At 48.6% G+C, this 17,389-nt stretch overlaps 1 protein-coding gene across 6 annotated transcripts in view; it reads right to left on the bottom strand.

Moving 5' to 3' along the window:
• MYO7A (myosin VIIA) overlaps positions 1–16,106 on the bottom strand; it is a 107,885-nt gene extending 91,779 nt beyond the window's left edge. For 4 of the 6 annotated variants that reach the window (XM_030477021.1, XM_030477019.1, XM_030477020.1 and 1 more), the window contains exon 1: positions 16,000–16,094. The gene's annotated coding sequence lies outside the window, so the exon portion shown is untranslated. Of the gene's footprint in view, positions 1–15,999 lie in introns of all 6 variants that reach the window. The other 2 variants (XM_030477022.1, XM_030477018.1) reach the window with 1 other exon arrangement.
• Positions 16,107–17,389: the final 1,283 nt, after the last annotated feature.

The following is a 17,389-nucleotide window of genomic DNA, read 5'->3' on the forward strand; positions in this document are numbered from 1 at the left end:
TTCTGGGCTTCACTGGTTGAGCATCATCTGAACAGAGCATCTGCAGGAGGCAGTGGATGAGGCTGAATGGGCTTTAAACTATTTCTGGGTGCAGAGTGATGCGTGACATGGAACTATACATGCCAATTGCTTGCAAGCAGTGGTCAACAGAAGCTAAGGAGTGCTCCACCACAGTGATCTCTCCCATGGCTTTCTTGGTTCTGAAGAGATCCCAAATGCAAAAGGAACCTGACAGAGCTCAACTCCAGAGGGAGAAAGTCTGAAGAACCTGGATGAATCCATTATCCTGCAATTGCAAAGAAGGGGGTTGCTAATCTAATCTGTTTAACTGGCATTTCTGCACTGCTTGTTGGCACCTCAGGACTGGAGTCCAACCACATGACTGGCCATCCTGCCTGGGGTAGTGTTAATCCTCCAGAGCACATGGCCATTGGTTAGGAGAAACTGAGGTATCTCATTCTAAATGTAAATTCTGTTCCTTTCTCCTGAAGTTCCATGTTCCATGTGATTTTCCTGTCTGCAAATGCACCAAAGAAAATGAGTACTTAATTCACATTCACATTCAATCACAGCCTGTCCCCTTCTGCACCCAGCTGGGTGTAAAGCCTGTATTTTGGAGAACACCCTGGGCACTTAATGGTGTGAACAAACCCAAAAGAAGTTCATTCACCTTACATCTACTTCATCTGCCTGACAGAAACGTAATGTATCACCTTAGCTGAGCAAAGAGGTTTAACACATCGATGCTCTCCGCACACTGCTACGTTCACCTCCTGCCCTCCAGCAAGCGATCCGAGGAGGATTAAAGATTTTGCAATGTATTTTACTGTTCATCTGAGTAACGGTGAATAAAAAGGTCAGACCTACACCCTTGGAGACAAAAGCCTTTGTCCTTACAAAAAGCAGGATTCAGATCAGGAAGAAAAACTATGGTCCTTTAATGAGGTTAAACTAACAAACCCACCAGTCTTTGGGATCTCTAAATGATCAATGTGCATGACAGCAAGGAGAGAGGAAGAAGGCAGTGTCACTATATACCAATCCTTCTACTCTTTGTCCTGCTGGAAGTTGGCATGCTTGGGAAGCATCCTTCCTAGAGCCCCAACTCAGAACCAGGGCTTTCAGGTTAGATGATATTAGTCTGGTAATAGCCATTCATCTTCTTCTTGACTAACAAGTGTCTTTCCTGTTAGCTTGATCAACAAGCAAGCTCTCAACAGAAACAACCCACTACTTCTCTAGGAAATTAGCTCCAAAGGTCAAATCATGTTTAGTGTTCAAATGAAGTATCTTCTTCTCATACGCATTGATTTCCCAGCTGAGGCCAGGCATATCTTACCAACCACAACTGATCCCATAGATGGGCTCACATAGAATCATAAAATAGGTAGGGTTGGAAAGGACCTTAAGATCATCTAGTTCCAACCCCCTGCCAGAGGAAGGGACACCTCACACTAGACCATGTCACCCAAGACTCTGTCCAAGCTGGCCTTGAACACTGCCAGGGATGGGGCAGCCACAGCTTCTCTGGGCATCCTGTGTCAGCGCCTCAGCACCCTCACAGGGAAGAACTTCTGCCTTATCTATAACCTGAACTTGCCCTGTTTCAGTTTGAACCCATCACCCCGTGTCCTATCGCTACAGTCCCTGATGAAGAGCCCCTCTCCAGCAGCCTTGTAGCCCCCTTCAGACACTGGAAGATGCTCTGAGGTCTCCACGCAGCTTCTCTTCTCCAGGCTCAACAACCCCAGTGTTCTCAGCCTGTCTTTCTCCAGTGGTGCATCTCCATTTCCTTTGTGCCAGGTTCTCCACTTGGCTTGGAGTGATGACCAGGGCATGGAGTAGAGGAAGACCAGGACAATACCTCTTGTCTGGGAAATTCTTTGCAAGGGGCATGTGCCCCTGCTTTGATATCAGACTGGGTCCTCTCTGTGACATGACCTGTGTCTACTGGTTTGTCAGAGCTTCAGCACCTGGTATCTGCTCCCTGTGAAGGCATTTACAGATTACTCCCACCAGTACTCTGCTTTCCAATGAAACAAACGCTCAGGCTCTCACAGTAAGAACTTCAGACCACCTACAATGGTTTCTGAGCCCATCTTGGATAAATCTTAGCCGTGCCTGATCTCCTGCCATCCAGTGGTGCCTGGGACATCCCTGTCTCCTTGTGTTGTATCCTCCCATTTTGCTGTCTTTCCTGCCCAAGGGCGAGTTTTCCCATACGCTCAGATTTGTCCTCAAAGTTTATGTGAAGGTTGGCTGCCCAGAACTTGCTGAGAGGAGGGTAACTTGAGTTAAACCCCACCTTGGTGGAAGAAAGCCCAGACTTCACATCTCACTAGTTCAGACTACAACTACCTGACAGGAGGATGGAGCAAGTAACAAGTGACAGGACAAGAGGAAACGGCCTCACACTGCACCAGGGGAAGTTTAGATGGAGATGAGGAACAATTCCTTCCCCAAAGGGTGCTCAGGCATTGGAACAGGCTGCCCAGGGCAGGGCTGGAGTCACTGTCCCTGCAAGTGCTTACACACTGTGTAGCCGAGGCCTCAGTGCCATGGGTTAGTGGTGGCCTTGGCAGTGCTGGGGAACGGTTGGACTTGATGAGCTTAAAGGTCTTTTCCAACCTGGTTGGTTCTATGATTCTATGAGTGCTTCAGCTACCGCAGTGCTACTTAAAACACGAACATCTTCCTTATTTCCCCCATCTGAGCTTTGGACTGAAATGTTCATTGTAATGGCCATTCACTTACACCTTCGCTTCCCACAGCACAAATATCTTCATTTTTGCAATAAGAAATACTAATTTCTAAGTCCTCCAGTGCAAATTACATGTAAAATCCACACTTCTGGTTTTGTTACCCATCATCTCTTTTAACATGGAGCAAAGATGCATTCCCGTTAAAATCAACAGCACTGCTGAATGTAATGGCAACAGGAATTCACCCAGAGTATTTGCTGATTACACACAGGATGGCACTCGATGACTTCTTACAAGTGAGCAAACAGTAAGAGACTCTCGTGTTGGAGATGTGAGGACACAGCGAGCACCACTGAGCCATGCTGCCTGCCTCCGTGCTGAGAAAGTTCCCTTATATATGCCTTAATTGCCACCTCCACATGGATGGATCAGCCTGAGGTCATGCTGGCAGGTGACATCAGTAGTGTGAGGAAGCTGTCACCTCAGCAGGGCAGGTCACCTCAGCAATACACTGCACAAAACAGTAGAATCACCATTTCTCATATGACCTTTGCATCCATGACACAGACATGAAAGATCTGCATGCTCTGCAAGGTGGTCAGCACAGTGTGTCTTCCTAGAACAACTCTGATCCAAGCTCACTGAAAGACAAGGAAAACCTTTCACACAACCTTTGGATCAGACCTTGAGTGGCCACCAGCTTTCCAGGCCACCAGCTTTCTCCAGTATCAGGAGACATAGGAATAACTGAGTTGAATGAGAGGTGCATTTTGGTGTAAAGAATTACATCCCCATCAGCTCACATTGGACAACTAAGGGGAAAAGAGGTCCAAGTGGAGCTGCAAGCTGACAGGTAAAGAAATAGGTTATGGGGGGGAAACATCCATCACGAAGCCCTGGATCCTCAGAAAGGCTCCTTAGTTTAGTCATGGATACAACACTGCAACTAACCAACAGCCTGAAAGGGATGCATTAGGGAATGTGCATCTTTTTCTCCAGCTATTCCCACAGCCTTCAGCCTTACAGTGGCGAGAGCCACAGGATTAGGTACTAATTAGATTTGAGGGTATTCCCATTGGGCTTTTCCTTCTGGTGGGAGGATGCTGGTCCCAGGGAAGACCTGGTGGTTTGTTGTTGTTATTTTATTACAGAAAGGGATGTTCCAGTCATCCTGCAGATCTGGGATCTCCAAACTCAGAAACTCCAGCTACTCGAAGTAAAACCAACCTTTCCTACCCAGCAGAACACAGCCAACCTCCTAATCAATTAGCCAAATAACTATAGGGAGAAAAGACTGCAGGCACCAAGGTGTCTCATTGTAGTAAACCAGCCCAGGGTAGCAGCAATATTGATGCATTAGGAGGGTACTTTGCACTTCTGTGCATTAGTTGTTGGGGTTTTTTCATGCAAGGAGCTCAAAGTGTAGTGCTAATGCACACTGCAGCCCATCATCCTGCAAGTGCAACTGAAACCCAGGGAAATGATGCTCGTAACTGAAACCACCAATAAATAGGGTGTAATCTACTCAAGATGACTGACAGAAACTCAGGGGTTGTGCAGTAAGTAGAGTTTCCAGCCAAAGAATTCGATACCCAGAATCAGGGCCTGATTATCAATAGACCTCAGCTAGAACAGAAAGCTGTTGAAAAATCTAGCTTCTCCCTGAAAACTGAGCACTTAAACCATGTCCTGAGCTCATCAGCCAGGCTGACCATGGATCAGCTAAAAATGTAAACACTGCTGTTTCTTTTGACCCAGCTAAATAAACCTCCTTGGCCAGACCTCCAACAGTATGAAATGGTTGAGAAACAACTGAGTTCAGTGGAACAGTGCTGATTGATAGACAGAAGCTGGGAATCAGAGCACCACAAAGTGCTGAGGTGGTGATGTCTGCAGAGACTAAAGGGTTTTAAAAGATAGTAAGTGAAAAGAACGTGATCCTCTGTGCTCTCCTCCACCAGGACCTGCAGGCATCAATCACAGCCCATGATGACAGCTCAAGGCTGTGCCATTCTCTTTGCTAAGCATCGCACCAGTCAGTGAAAGGACAACGGAGGATCTCAGAGCTCGCTTGCTCCTCTGCATAGAATCACAGAATGGTTTCGGTTGGAAGGGACCTTCAAAGCTCATCTAGTTCAATTGCCCTGCAAGGAGCAGGGACACCTTACACTAGACCAGATTGCCCAGAACCACATCCAGCCTGGCCTTGAACATCTCCAGGGATGGTGCATCCACCACCTCTCTGGGCAACCTGTGCTAGAGTTTTACCACCCTCATTGTAAAGAATTCCTTCCTCACGTCCAGCCTGAATCTCCTTCTTTTGATTTAAAACCATCACAACTCAATCAAGATGAGGTCCATAATTATGGGGACAAAAACTACTTCCAAGGCCTGATTCACTCCATCCATTGGAGAAGTCAGCATTAGTTCTGACCATAGACTACAGAGGAAGACTGAGGTGACTGGTTTCATTTGTATGTCCCCTCCTTTCTCATAGAATTGTTGAATGGTTTGGGTTGGAAGGGACCTTAAAGCTCATCCAGTTCCAACCCCCTGCCACAGGCAGGGACACCTTCCACTAGAGCAGGTTGCTCCAAGCCCCTGTGTGCAACCTGGCCTTGAACACTGCCAGGGATGGAGCAGCCACAGCTTCTCTGAGCAACCTGTGCCAGCACCTCACCACCCTCACAGGGGAGAACTTCTGCCTTATATCTAGCCTAAACTTCCCCTGTTTCAGTTTGAATCCATCACCCCTTCTCCTACAGTCCCTGATGAAGAGTCCCTTTGCAGCATCCTTGTAGGCCCCTTGTTTCTCCTATCTCTGTGCTCCCTGAGCAGCTGGGAATATGTCAAAAGACCACATAGCTGACTCTGTGGGACTGGTTTGGCTCTCAAACCTCTATCTGAAGTGTCTTGGTAGCAGTGCCATGGAGAGAGACCTCTCAACTGATTGAGTCCCAGCCAAAAAGGTTACCTTAAAGCAAGAAACCACAGAAAACTCCCTCCTCTGGAAAGTCAAGAGAATCAGTATGATGCTTCTGTTCATCTGAGAGTAGACAGGACACAGGCATCAATTTTTTAAGCCTCCAGCAGGAGGTTCAATAGATTTGCCCTGCATTCAATCCCCCCCAAAAAGCTCATCAGGTAGGGAAGCTGAACAAAAGATCTGACCTTTTCTCCCTCCCTGTGCTTTCACGTAGCCGGAGCAGAACAATGGACCACAGTGGCATCCGATCCCAGCTCTCTGCAGTGCGCTGGGCACAGCATCCTGAGGAGGGCAATTTCCTGAGTCTCTTTCAACAGCCACAATAATTAATCAAATAAAGTATCCTTTTGCAAGGAGGGCAGCTGTAATTTCAGCATAATCCAGAGCTCTCAGGCTGAGCTGGGCTAGGCAGAATGCTGCGCTTGCAGGCTGGCCAAAGGGTGTTTGCAATCTGTTTTCATCTCTGTTTTATCCACTGATGAACTCCCAGTCTTGCTGAAGTCTACATATGGGGCTTGGCACATGACAAGAACATAGTAGGAGTAAAGCCTAATAATAATATTGGAAATTGAGGGTGATATAGCACATAAACATGTTCTTCTTGGAGCAGGGTTGTTCTGCGCAGTGCTGGGCTATACTGGAAGTCTCCTTGCTAGTCCCGAGCTCACTGGGATGTCCACACAGCCAAGATCAGAGCCCAGATCCTGCCTACCATGCTCTAGGAACTCCAATTAGGTCCCAGCTCGACCAACAAGTGTTGGTGGGGACCTGCTTCTTTGTGGGCTGCCCAATCCCTGCCATTGACAGAGCAAGGTATATATGTAGGTGTGGTGCTTGGCTTCAGGCTGATGTGTTTTACAAAGAATGTATGAATTTGAGAAAAGACTCATGTGTTCAGGCTCAGGTTCAGGAGGCAGCAACCTTCTCAAGCATCCAGGCTCTGCCAACCTTGCAGTTGAACCACAGACATTGGCTTTTAGCTCAGATGGACCTTTAATCCTTTGGTTGTATTGCTTAGACAGCTGCAAAGACTGTGTCTATAGTTTGACAACAACTCCATGAAGACCCAAGAGAAGGTTAGTGTGTATATATATGTGTATACATACGTATGTATATATTAAAAAAAAAAATAAAACCCCTATATAGAATGATACATATATCCCCTACATACATACTCTGGCCAATCCTGTAGTACTGGTTAGGAATAACTAGGCCATGTTATGAAGGAGATTGGACTGGATCATCTCCTTGGCCCTCCAAGCTTTCTATCTCATGAATCCACAAGACCACAGACCTTGCTCCAAGACAGAGGGCAGGAGATGGAGCACTGCACCCAGTGCGGGCTGCCACCAGGGCCCCACAATGCAGTTTATGGGGTGTCAGGTCTCCTGTGGCATGCTGGAGCTTGTTCCTGAAGTGGTTTCAGAGGGATTTAGATACTTGGGTTCTTTCTAAGTAAGTCCCATGAAGTGCTGCCTTTTTAAACAGACTCTAGATGATCTGCCACCACCTGGACAACGTATGGCAGAGGTAAGAGCTGAACTTAGTTGGACTAATCTTAGTCCAATAACTTAATCACTAACCCACTGCTGCTCTTTTTGCTATAGAAAGGTTCATTAAAGAGAGTCTTTACAACAGCCACTCTTAGTAATCACTCCAGCGAGCTACGATGCTGTGTTATTCCCTCACAAATCCCAGCCTCACAAATGGAGGAGGGGATGGTGCTATCCTCATTTGACACAGAGGGAAGCTGAGGCATGAAGGGAGGATGTGACTTTCCCCAAGGTCATGCAGGAGAACCAGGAAGGTGAGATAAGGTCCTTTCCAACCCTAACCATTCTATGATCTGCCTCTTGCAGACACCCAAGTTTGTGCCTATGACTCCAGATCAAAATGCCTTTAATAAAGGCAGTTCCCCTGTCCTTCTCTATCCTTAACTTGTCCTAATAAGCAGCTGTCTCACCTTTTACTCTTGCTGGTCCTTCATGGCCTTGGCTGTGTGGAATCTCCCTTCAGTGCTATTAGTGCTGGCAGGAGCAGGGCTTTTCCAAGCTGTTATAATCCCATGAGGTTTTTTTCTCAGCAGGAACCTCTTTGCTGGGATTTTCAGTGAAATCCTCCCTCCGCCTGCCCCAACACTATCCTCTTATCTCTCGTGGTCCTGGAGACATTCAGGACAGCCCTTCAGAGAGGCTGGGGCCAGCCTCCAAAAACAGGGGCTAATAGGATGAAGTGCATTCAAATCAGAAGATACCAGCCCTGTTTTATGCTGCTGAGACTACTGATGGCTCCAGAGGGTGTTTTGTTTGAACAGGGACTGTACAAATTAAGGAGAGACTCTGCCCTGTGCTTCCAGGGTGCCTTTGGTGCAATCATCATCACACCCCTCAGGGCAGCATCAGGCAGTGCTGGGTGACATCAAACATGTAATAGTCCAGATGAGAGGGGGACAGATGCTCCCTGACTCATTGGCTGCACATGCAAAAGGTTATAGTAGTTTTTCAGCTGGGGGAGCTGAGTCACAGGGGCTGTTTGCTGCTTCATCTGCTGCTCTTCACATTTTGGTGATGTATTGAGCTGCTGGGTGTTCTTCAGAGCATGGGGTGCTCTGTGATCTCAAGGGCACCACCTCACTGAGCTGGAGTCACAGGTCTTTGCCAAAGAAGAGGGATAATGGGTTTAAACTTAAACAGGGGAAGTTCAGGTTGGATATAAAGGAAGAAGTTCTTCCCTGTGAGGGTGCTGAGGCGCTGGCACAGCATGCTCAGAGAAGTGGTAAATGCCTCATCCCTGGCAGTGTTCAAGGCCAGGTTGGATGGGGCTTGGAGCAACCTGTTCTAGTGGAAGGTGTCCCTGCCCACAGCAGGCGTTGAGACTGGATGAGCTTTAACATCCGTTCAAACCCAAACCATTCTATTACATGTTAGATATTACAGACACAAAATAAAAGTCATTGCACCCCCAAACAGCTTGGATGGGCAAAAGAACTGGAAGTTCCACGAGATGAAGTGCCTTTGCTCCATGGCAAATTCCCATCTTGTGAAGAGCAGAGTCAGAAATAATAATAGAAGTACCTGTATGAGTGGCAGAGCTAACAAAGTCTTATTTATAACCACAAAACTCAGAATAATAAGATTTCTTGATGGTCAATAGGGCATAGTCGCCCCAAGAAGCCTTTCCTGCAGATGGAGCATTCAGAACAGCTTTCTCACCCAGCCTGGGCTCTCCGGTGTCCAACGGGAGCTGGCATCGTGCTGCAGGGCACTAGATTTCTCCCACACTTGCCTATGTATTTTCATGAAGTGTCCAGGAACTTCCTTTCATTGCTACAGCTCTGCTGAATCTGAATTGAACTTCGTCAGCAAACTACCGTGATTAGGTGATACATCTAAAGAGTTGGGCAGTGTGACCACACAAGCATGGTTTCCTATGGAGATCAGACTAGACAAGCAAGTCGGCTTCAACAGGTACTTATTGTACCCCAGTTTTAACAAGCTGCTCTGTTCCCACCCTCATTTGCAGGCTTTTGAGGTATCCCTCCAAAGGAAGGAGTGGTTCTTGTTATTTGTGATTTGCTTTCAGCTACACATAAGAAATCTGTGCTGGAGACAAGTTGCACTCTCTGTGCTGAGTTCAACATCACAGCTCCACCTGAAAAGCTTAACTCTTGTTCCAGCCCTTTTTACTTAACATCTTCCCTGACTGCTGAGCTCAGTGCTTGGCAGGACAGGACCTGGTTACTCCAAGCAGTAATACGAGCTGCACAAAAAATAGATATACCATGGCATCGGGGGAGATCCAAAGGGTTATTTCTAAAAGCAAGAGGTTTCCCAAACAGCTTCACCCTCTGTTACCCACCACCTTGTACTGGTATAATTAACCTGAATGAACATCAGCCCTGATCTGTTCCATCCAGCCAAGGTGACATGGCTCTTACAGTGATTTGGCCAAGATCACTCTCCTGTCTCCTCACTTTGGGTGCAGGCACGACATTTAGCAGTGGAGAAAGCAACATCTCAGTACCTTTCTGGAGTAACACATCTGAAACTCTCAGCTCAGAAACTCTCCTCCCCATGGGACAAGGACCTGCTCCATTACCCACAAGCCCTGGTGGCATCACTGGGCAAAGCATCCGCTGTATCATGCCAGAGAGGAGCAATTTCTTGCGGGGGGGGGTGCTGTCCTTTCAGCATATCTGCTCTAAGAGACCTCCCTGGTGTGACAGCAAATTGGGCTGACCTGCCCATTAATAGTTTGTAAGTAAGTCTCCATATACTGCTTTACTGAACTACATAAAGGATCTAATAGTTCCTGCTATGGGTCCTGATCCCTGGGCAGGCTGTGTCTTGGGACCCCAAGTGCTCTGAAATAGTTGGTAGCTCTGAAAGCCCGCAGAAATGAAAGTAAGGAAAGCTTTGTCCATCCTCATTTTGGATCAAGGATGCTGTAGCACCACCAGCCTGGCATGGGGGCATATTTGGGAGGTGTTAACACTCATGAGGACTTTAGGTAAATCCAGCAATATGATGTTTTCTCATGTCTGTGCCAAAGACTGCTTTGTGTCCTTGCAGCTCTCCAGCACACAAAAAAACCACTCCAAAACCACAAAAAGCCACCTATCCCTGACACTTTCCTGGGCTTTAATTCCAAAGGCAAACCACAGAAGTTCAGGTTATCCTGAGTCTGCTGTTCCACTGGGATTAAAGGCAGCCAAGAAGCTGAAGAGAGGAGCTGAAGAGCAAAGGGGAATCATCTTGCTCACCCTGACAGCCCTCTGTGTTCAGCTTCTCAATCAGCTTGAATAAGACTTTTGAATGGAGGTTACAGGTGAAATAACCATCTCCTTTATTCCTTCAGATCAAAACCTCCTGCAGGCTTTGACAAACCCCGTGAGTGTGTGTGTGTGTTCTGAAGTTCATCTCAGCCCAAGGTAATCTGCTGGCCTTGATGGCACTGATCCAGCAAAGCTGAGGGATGAGAGGAAGCAGGACAGAAATAGCTGGGGCAACACAACATTATACCAACCACCACTGAGGCTGGAAAACACCCAGAGGCTCAGACGTAGGAGGCAGAAGTTTGATTCTAGGCTTGTAGGGCTCCTTCCAACTCAATGCACTTGCTGTACCCTGTCCTAACGCAGTAGGTTTACCTGTCCTCCCAACAGCCTCAGCCAGGCAAGGGGACCCTACCTCTGGTGATGGGAGGTATTATAGTTTGTGGGTGCTCTCCCCCTTCCCAACACACACTGGGCACATGGAAAACCATCCTGACTTGCAAAGCAAGCCTCAGCCTAAAACCAGCATTGGGTCAGGCCTGGGATCCACAGGAAACCACAGCCTATCTAGCAGTGATCTAGCTGATCACCATCTTTATGGCAATTCCCTAATAGCCTGTGAGAGATCTGATACAGAACCTGCAATAAATCCCATTAACTCCTCTCTGTATTTGCTGGCATGGAAGTGTTTTCAGTGGAAAAGGAAGAGAACAGGCTTTATTTTCCTTGACCCTCATGATACATGGCACTGCTGCTAAAGCTATGAGGCTGGCACCTTCTCCAAGACAAATATCTCAGAAGAATTATTCCAAGGAGGATCTCAGAGCATGAACAACTCTTGGTGAGCGGAAGCACGAGCTCATGAGTCCTACATAAAAAAAGCCCATACTGGATCCAGCTTGTGTGGTCCCCATCTATTGCATTTGACAGTGGACAACAGAGGATGCGTAGGGAGAAGTATAAAAGCAGGGTGAAGATTTAGTTGTGCTACTCTGTAATACTCCCCCAGACACTAATAATTTGCAGCTTGAGTACTTCTAAAGCCAAAAAAGAGGTAGCTTTTTTCTTTAATATATATATTTAATAGCTTTTGAGAGGCTTTTCATCAATGAATTTGTCTGAGTGCTTTTTTAACCCATCATTACTTTTAGGATCCACAGGGTACTGCAGTAAGAAGTACTGCAGATGCCAGGTTATGTGAACTCTTTTTTTGCCCTCTATGAGCTTTATTTGATGCTCTCTAATTTTTATACTGTGAAGGAAAACTAAGGAAAACTCTCTTTTTGCCTTCACTATGACAGCATGATCCTCCAGGATCGATAACATATCTTCTTCCCATCTCTTTTCAGCTTGGAGTCTTTGTCTAAACAATCCTTTCCTCTGTTTTAGCCCCCTGACTATCCTTCCTTCCTTTGAATCCTCCCTAGCTCATGCACATTGTTTGGGGATGGAGGGACCAGAACAGCACACAGTATCCCAGTTGCAGGGACTCACAAAAGTGTAATGCTGGTTCGTTTTTCATTCCTCTCCTGACATCTGTTTTGCCTCTTTTATTCTGGATTACTTGAAAGTCCAGGTTGGATGGGGCTTAGAGCAACCTGCCCTAGTGGAAGGTGTCCCAAGGGGGTTGGAACTGGATGAGCTTTAAGGCCCCTTCCAACACAAACCAGTCTGGGATTCTAGGAGGTAAATCAACAGAGGAGTGAAATGTGCTCTCTGGACAATGACAGATACCCTGGGGAACACACAAGGGCTTGGTGCCAAGAGATGGGTCCTGGTCTCAAGTTTAGCACTGCCCAAGCAGGGCTCAGAGCACCTTTTCCGTATGCCTCAGTGTGTTGGGCAGGTGAATCCTACTCAGCATTTGCAAAGCCCTTTCAGGTGGAAGGTATTTCATAGCTGCAACCTGCAAGCACTAAACCGTTCCTAAAAGTCTTTATATTTACATGGTGCCCTTGACAGCTGCCTTCATCGATATCTCCCTTTTTCTATTTATCCTCCTTTGCCAACCTTCCTGTTGTGCCCATCCTCTCTCCAGTTCTGCCATCATCTCAGATTTATCCTACCATATCCAAAGTCAGGAACTGCCGCAGTGAGTGGCTTTGTCTCTGGAGGTGAAGCCTCTCTCAGCAGTGTCAGACAGGAATAGAAAAGACCAGGATTCAGAGGCTCAGCTCTCCCAACACTCAGCATAGCCTCAGGCATATCCTTTTGCAAGTCTTCCTTCCTCCACACATCATAGAATCATAGAATAGTTAGGGTTGGAAAGAACCTTAAGATCATCTGTTTCTTAAAGTTGGAGGCCAGGCTGCTTGCACAGCAACAAGAGCAGTGGAAACCTCCACCCAAGGCAGCCTGTAAGTCTATAATCAACCTAAAGTGTAAGTTTTAACTCCTTTTGAGCACACGGAAACTGTGTTCAGACCATCTGCACCTTGGGCAAACACTAGGTTATTACACCAGGTTAAATGGTGGGGATGGCAGCAGCTGAACCAACATGCTCTGAAAGGAACTTGCTAGGGCTGAGGTCCAAGAAGAGCTCAATGCCTTTCTGCAATTGCTCTGACACTGCCAATGGGATCAAGCACTCAGTTTTAGAATCCCAGCTAGGCTGAGGTGGGAGTTTGGGCCTGCTCAGGCTGGGGAGAAATGAATCTTTGGTGCCCAGAGATTTTTGGCTTTGGATTTTGAACTTGTGTATATTTATTCAGCACTCAATCTACTTCAAATGCCCATTTTTCATTGGATTTCCACACACTTCACTCTCCTTATGAAGTGGGAACAACTGCATACTGTGCTCTATCCCAGTATCCTAACTACAAGAGCCTTTCAGAGCAGGGGCTCCGTGCACAGCTACAGATGGATGCACACCCTAAGCATGGACACTGCTGAGGCAGTCCTGTCCTGAGAAGCTTTCTGGCTTATCTGGGGGCCCAGGGAGTCACAAACACACCAAATCATCCCATATCAGGCTTCCCTTGTATGCTGCTTAGCAGAGAGAAGTGTTTCATGGTGCAAAGCTCCCTTACACGCTGTCTCCACATCCTGCCAGTCCCTTGGTACAGTGACACTTGTCCCACTCTGCTTCAGGAGCAAGAAAACTATGGCTCTGCCCGAGGAGAACAATAAAGGTCCCCATTTCTCCTCTCACCCTCAAAAGGGACTGATCTGGCAGTGAGTGGAGGCAACAATTGCTACCTGACAGCTTGGTATCAGTGCTGACAACCCAAAACATGCCCAAGACGTGGCTTGAAGCCACCTCTCCTGCCAGCCCCTTTCTGCCAGGCTTGGAAGCTGTTCACTGCAGCTCCAGGAAAGGCTTTGAAAAGACCTACGAGCTGACAATGCCTTCATTAATCACAGCATAATCCTTTCCATGGCAACCCGAGGATTGGGAAGTCACAAGTTAGCAAAGCATAAGACAGAAACACTGTACAGCACTCTGCGGTCCATGGAAACTTAATAGTGAGGGAGATGAATCGACTGCTCTGAGGAGAGGAAATGAGTTAGGCAATGATATTGCCTTGGAAGAGAGGTTCATCCCTCAGGATTCAGGTCTCATAAACGTAGGTGTCAATGGGGAGATATTGTAACTTCATGAAGTTGTTCCAGTCTCACCCCAAAAAGCTCAAGAAGAGATTTTAGTTCTCATATGGTGGTTTACAGAAGCACAAAGCTTTCAGCAAGACAGTTTGTCTCCAGCCCATCACCACAACTTTAAACAGGATTTAGACAAATATATTTGGAAATTGGTAGAGCTCAGAGACTGCAAAGCCACATGTGAAAGCAATTATGACCATCAACCAACAGGAGGGAAGTGCTGTCCTGGATATTGCCCTTGTTTGTCCCTATTCTGCTGTCACTGGGATAGTTTAGGCACAGGGGAGGGAGACACTTGTACAGAGTCTCACAGGGATGCAGGTTCTGATTGAAGCTTTGGCAAGACTCAGTCCAAAGCTGCAAAACCATCTCATACCTTCACCCCGCCACTGTTGGGACCTTGCAGTCCCTCACCTCATGGGAAGAGATCTAGTACACACAGCATCATACAGTGGAGAACAAGGGGAGAGGAGTCAGCTCACAACACAATCCATGACCTCAACAATGTAAAGCACAGGTTAGCCCCATAAGGTTGGTTCTTGGACATGCTTTTGCCTGCACTATGGAGAGGAGCACTCTCACACCAACACAACAGCCTGGGATGGTGGAAGAACACCTTCAGTTCCCACCTGCTCCTTCTGCAGGGGCATTTAGCAGCCAGGGGCAACCAGGCAATATTAGACCCACTGGTCTGTTGCCTTTCAGAGTCTCCCTCCATGTTGCTACAAGGCAGGTCCTCTACCATACACTCCAGTCTTCCCAGAGACACCAAGAGATGGCAGTTCCACCTTCCTTAGGATAACATGACAGTAACTACCCTAAGGAAAGCCTGGAACTGTTCTTTGGAATGGTGCTCAGCTGGTCCAGCACAGCCCATGCACCTAACATTGTACTCCCAAACCAGGCAGCAGAATGCAAACTGCTTTGTGGGAACTACTTGTCCTATGACTGGTCTCCATTGATGCCCAGCAATGGTCCTAGTGATGGAAACAGCTTGGGGAGGTCCTTGGTACTGCTTACCAGCGTGACCAGGGACACACCACTAAAACACAGGGGTGATGGGCACAAGTTACTGCTAGGGAGATTCCAGTTGGACACAAGAGGAAAATTTTTCCCAGTGAGAACAACCAGCCATTGGAATAATCTCCCCAGGGAAATGGTGACTCCCCAGCGTTGGACACTGTTAAGATTGGGCTGGACAGGTGCTGGGACATCTAGTCTACATCATGCTTTGCTAAGAAAGGTTGGACCAGATGATCCTTGAGATTCCTTCCAACCTGGTATTCCATGATTCTAGGTTTGAACACAGCCTGGACACAAGCAGTGCTATGCTGCAATCAGGGGAAACTCCTGCTGCTCCCTGAAGAGCAGCACCAGCTTCCTGGGAGCAGGTTGTGCTTTAACAGCCTGGATGGTGCATCTGGAGCTGGGTCAGAGCAGGGAGAGGGTGCAGAGATCCTGTGACCGATGGGTTTGGAGGGGATACTCATGGGACCACCACCCATGCATCAGGCACATCCCAACAGCCTCTCCCCACCCCTAAGCAATTCCTGAATAGGAAAGGGTAATGGAGCAAAGGGGTTGGGGGCTGGATAGCGCGGCACTGGGGGGACCCGACCCCCACCCACTGCCCAGCTCCCTGCAGGCTGAGCCAAGCGCAATTAAGCAGCAGCTAGAAACGACCGAGGCGCTAATCCGCGCTGCAGGAGCTGGCTCGGCGCTGCTGGGCATTTCTGGCACGTCTGCGGTCGTGTCACCCCCCATTCCCACCTTCCCAACCCCTGCCCCAGGTTTCATCCTGCGCTGGAGCCATCGGAGGCATCCCCGCTCCATCCCACCCTATTGCACCCCCTTTTGCAGCCACAGCACCCCACCCGGAGCATCCCCAGCGCTCAGCGGGGTCTCTCCCTCTGCAGCCTCTGTCCCCTCCGCCTTACCTCAGCGGGGCATGGCCGGGACGGGGCCAGGGTCGCCGGGGAAGGGGCGCTGGTGCCCGGCGCGGAGCCGCGCTGCCTCCGGCACCGAGCGAGGCAGAGCCCGCCCTGCGCTGAGCCTCTTATGGGGGAGGAGCCGGGATGCAGCCAGCACTGGAGAGGGGGGTGCGAGTGTGTGTGTGACACCTCCAGCACGGACACCGCGATCCCCGAGCAGCCCCAGAGGTCACAGAATGAACCACAGAGTGGTTTGGGTTGGAAGGGACCTTAAAGCTCCTCCAGTATCAACCCCCCGCCACGGGCAGGGACACCTTCCACTAGAGCAGGTTGCTCCAAGCCCCTGTGTCCAACCTGCCCTTGAACACTGCCAGGGATGGGGCAGCCACAGCTTCTCTGGGAAAAGTCTGTGCCAGCGCCTCAGCACCCTCACAGGGAAGAGCTTCTGCCTAAGAGCTCATCTCAATCTCCCCTCTGGCAGGTTAAAGCCATTCCCCCTTGGCCTGTTCCTACAGGCCCTAGTCCAAAGCCCCTCTCCAGGTTTCCTGGAGCCCCTTTAGGCACTGGAGCTGCTCTAAGGTCTCCCCTTCAGGAGCCTTCTCTTCTCCAGGCTGCCCCAGCCCAGCTCTCTCAGCCTGGCTCCAGAGCAGAGCTGCTCCAGCCCTCGCAGCAGCTCCGGGGCCTCCTCTGGCCTCGCTCCAGCAGCTCCACATCCCTCTTGTGCTGTTGCCCCAGAGCTGGATCAGGACTGCAGGGGGGTCTCCCCAGAGCACAGCAGAGGGGCAGGGTCCCCTCCCTGACCTGCTGCTCATGCTCTGGGAGGCAGCAAGTGCTCTGCCCCAGACAATGGTACCCTTGAAAAGCCCTGCTACAACTTATGCTGCATTTTCAGATCTTCATTGAGCGGAGCCCTGATTGCTACTTGGGCAAAGGGACGGCTGGGAGCATCCTATGCAAAGAAGTCTCAGTGCTGTGCAAAGCACCATATTGATGTCCTGTGGTTTGGGGCCAGGAGCTGACAGCCATTCTGGTTTGAATGCACCAGCTTGCGCTTGTAAATGTGAAAACTGGACCAGAAAAACACTTGAGGACCAGGAAATTCAGAGCTGAGGTTTTGCCCAGAAGCTTAACTCTGACCTGGTGACTCCCTGCCCAAATTTGAGCTTTCCTCCTTCCTGCTGAGAAAGGTGGGGTTGGCTTTTAGCTGTGCTATGAAACATCACAAAGGGTTTTCACTTTGGTATGAAACATGGTATTTTAGCTAGTGAATGGTGCAAATGTCACCCTTTTATTTGCAGTATAACCACACAAGGTGTTTCTAAGCTCTCCTTTGGAACAAGGGGCCTGAAACCCTCCTGGGGACCTGGATGGCTGAATTGTTTTGGTGATACTGCAG

Source organism: Strigops habroptila, chromosome 2 (assembly GCF_004027225.2).
Source record: "Strigops habroptila isolate Jane chromosome 2, bStrHab1.2.pri, whole genome shotgun sequence".
NCBI lineage: Eukaryota > Metazoa > Chordata > Aves > Psittaciformes > Psittacidae > Strigops > Strigops habroptila.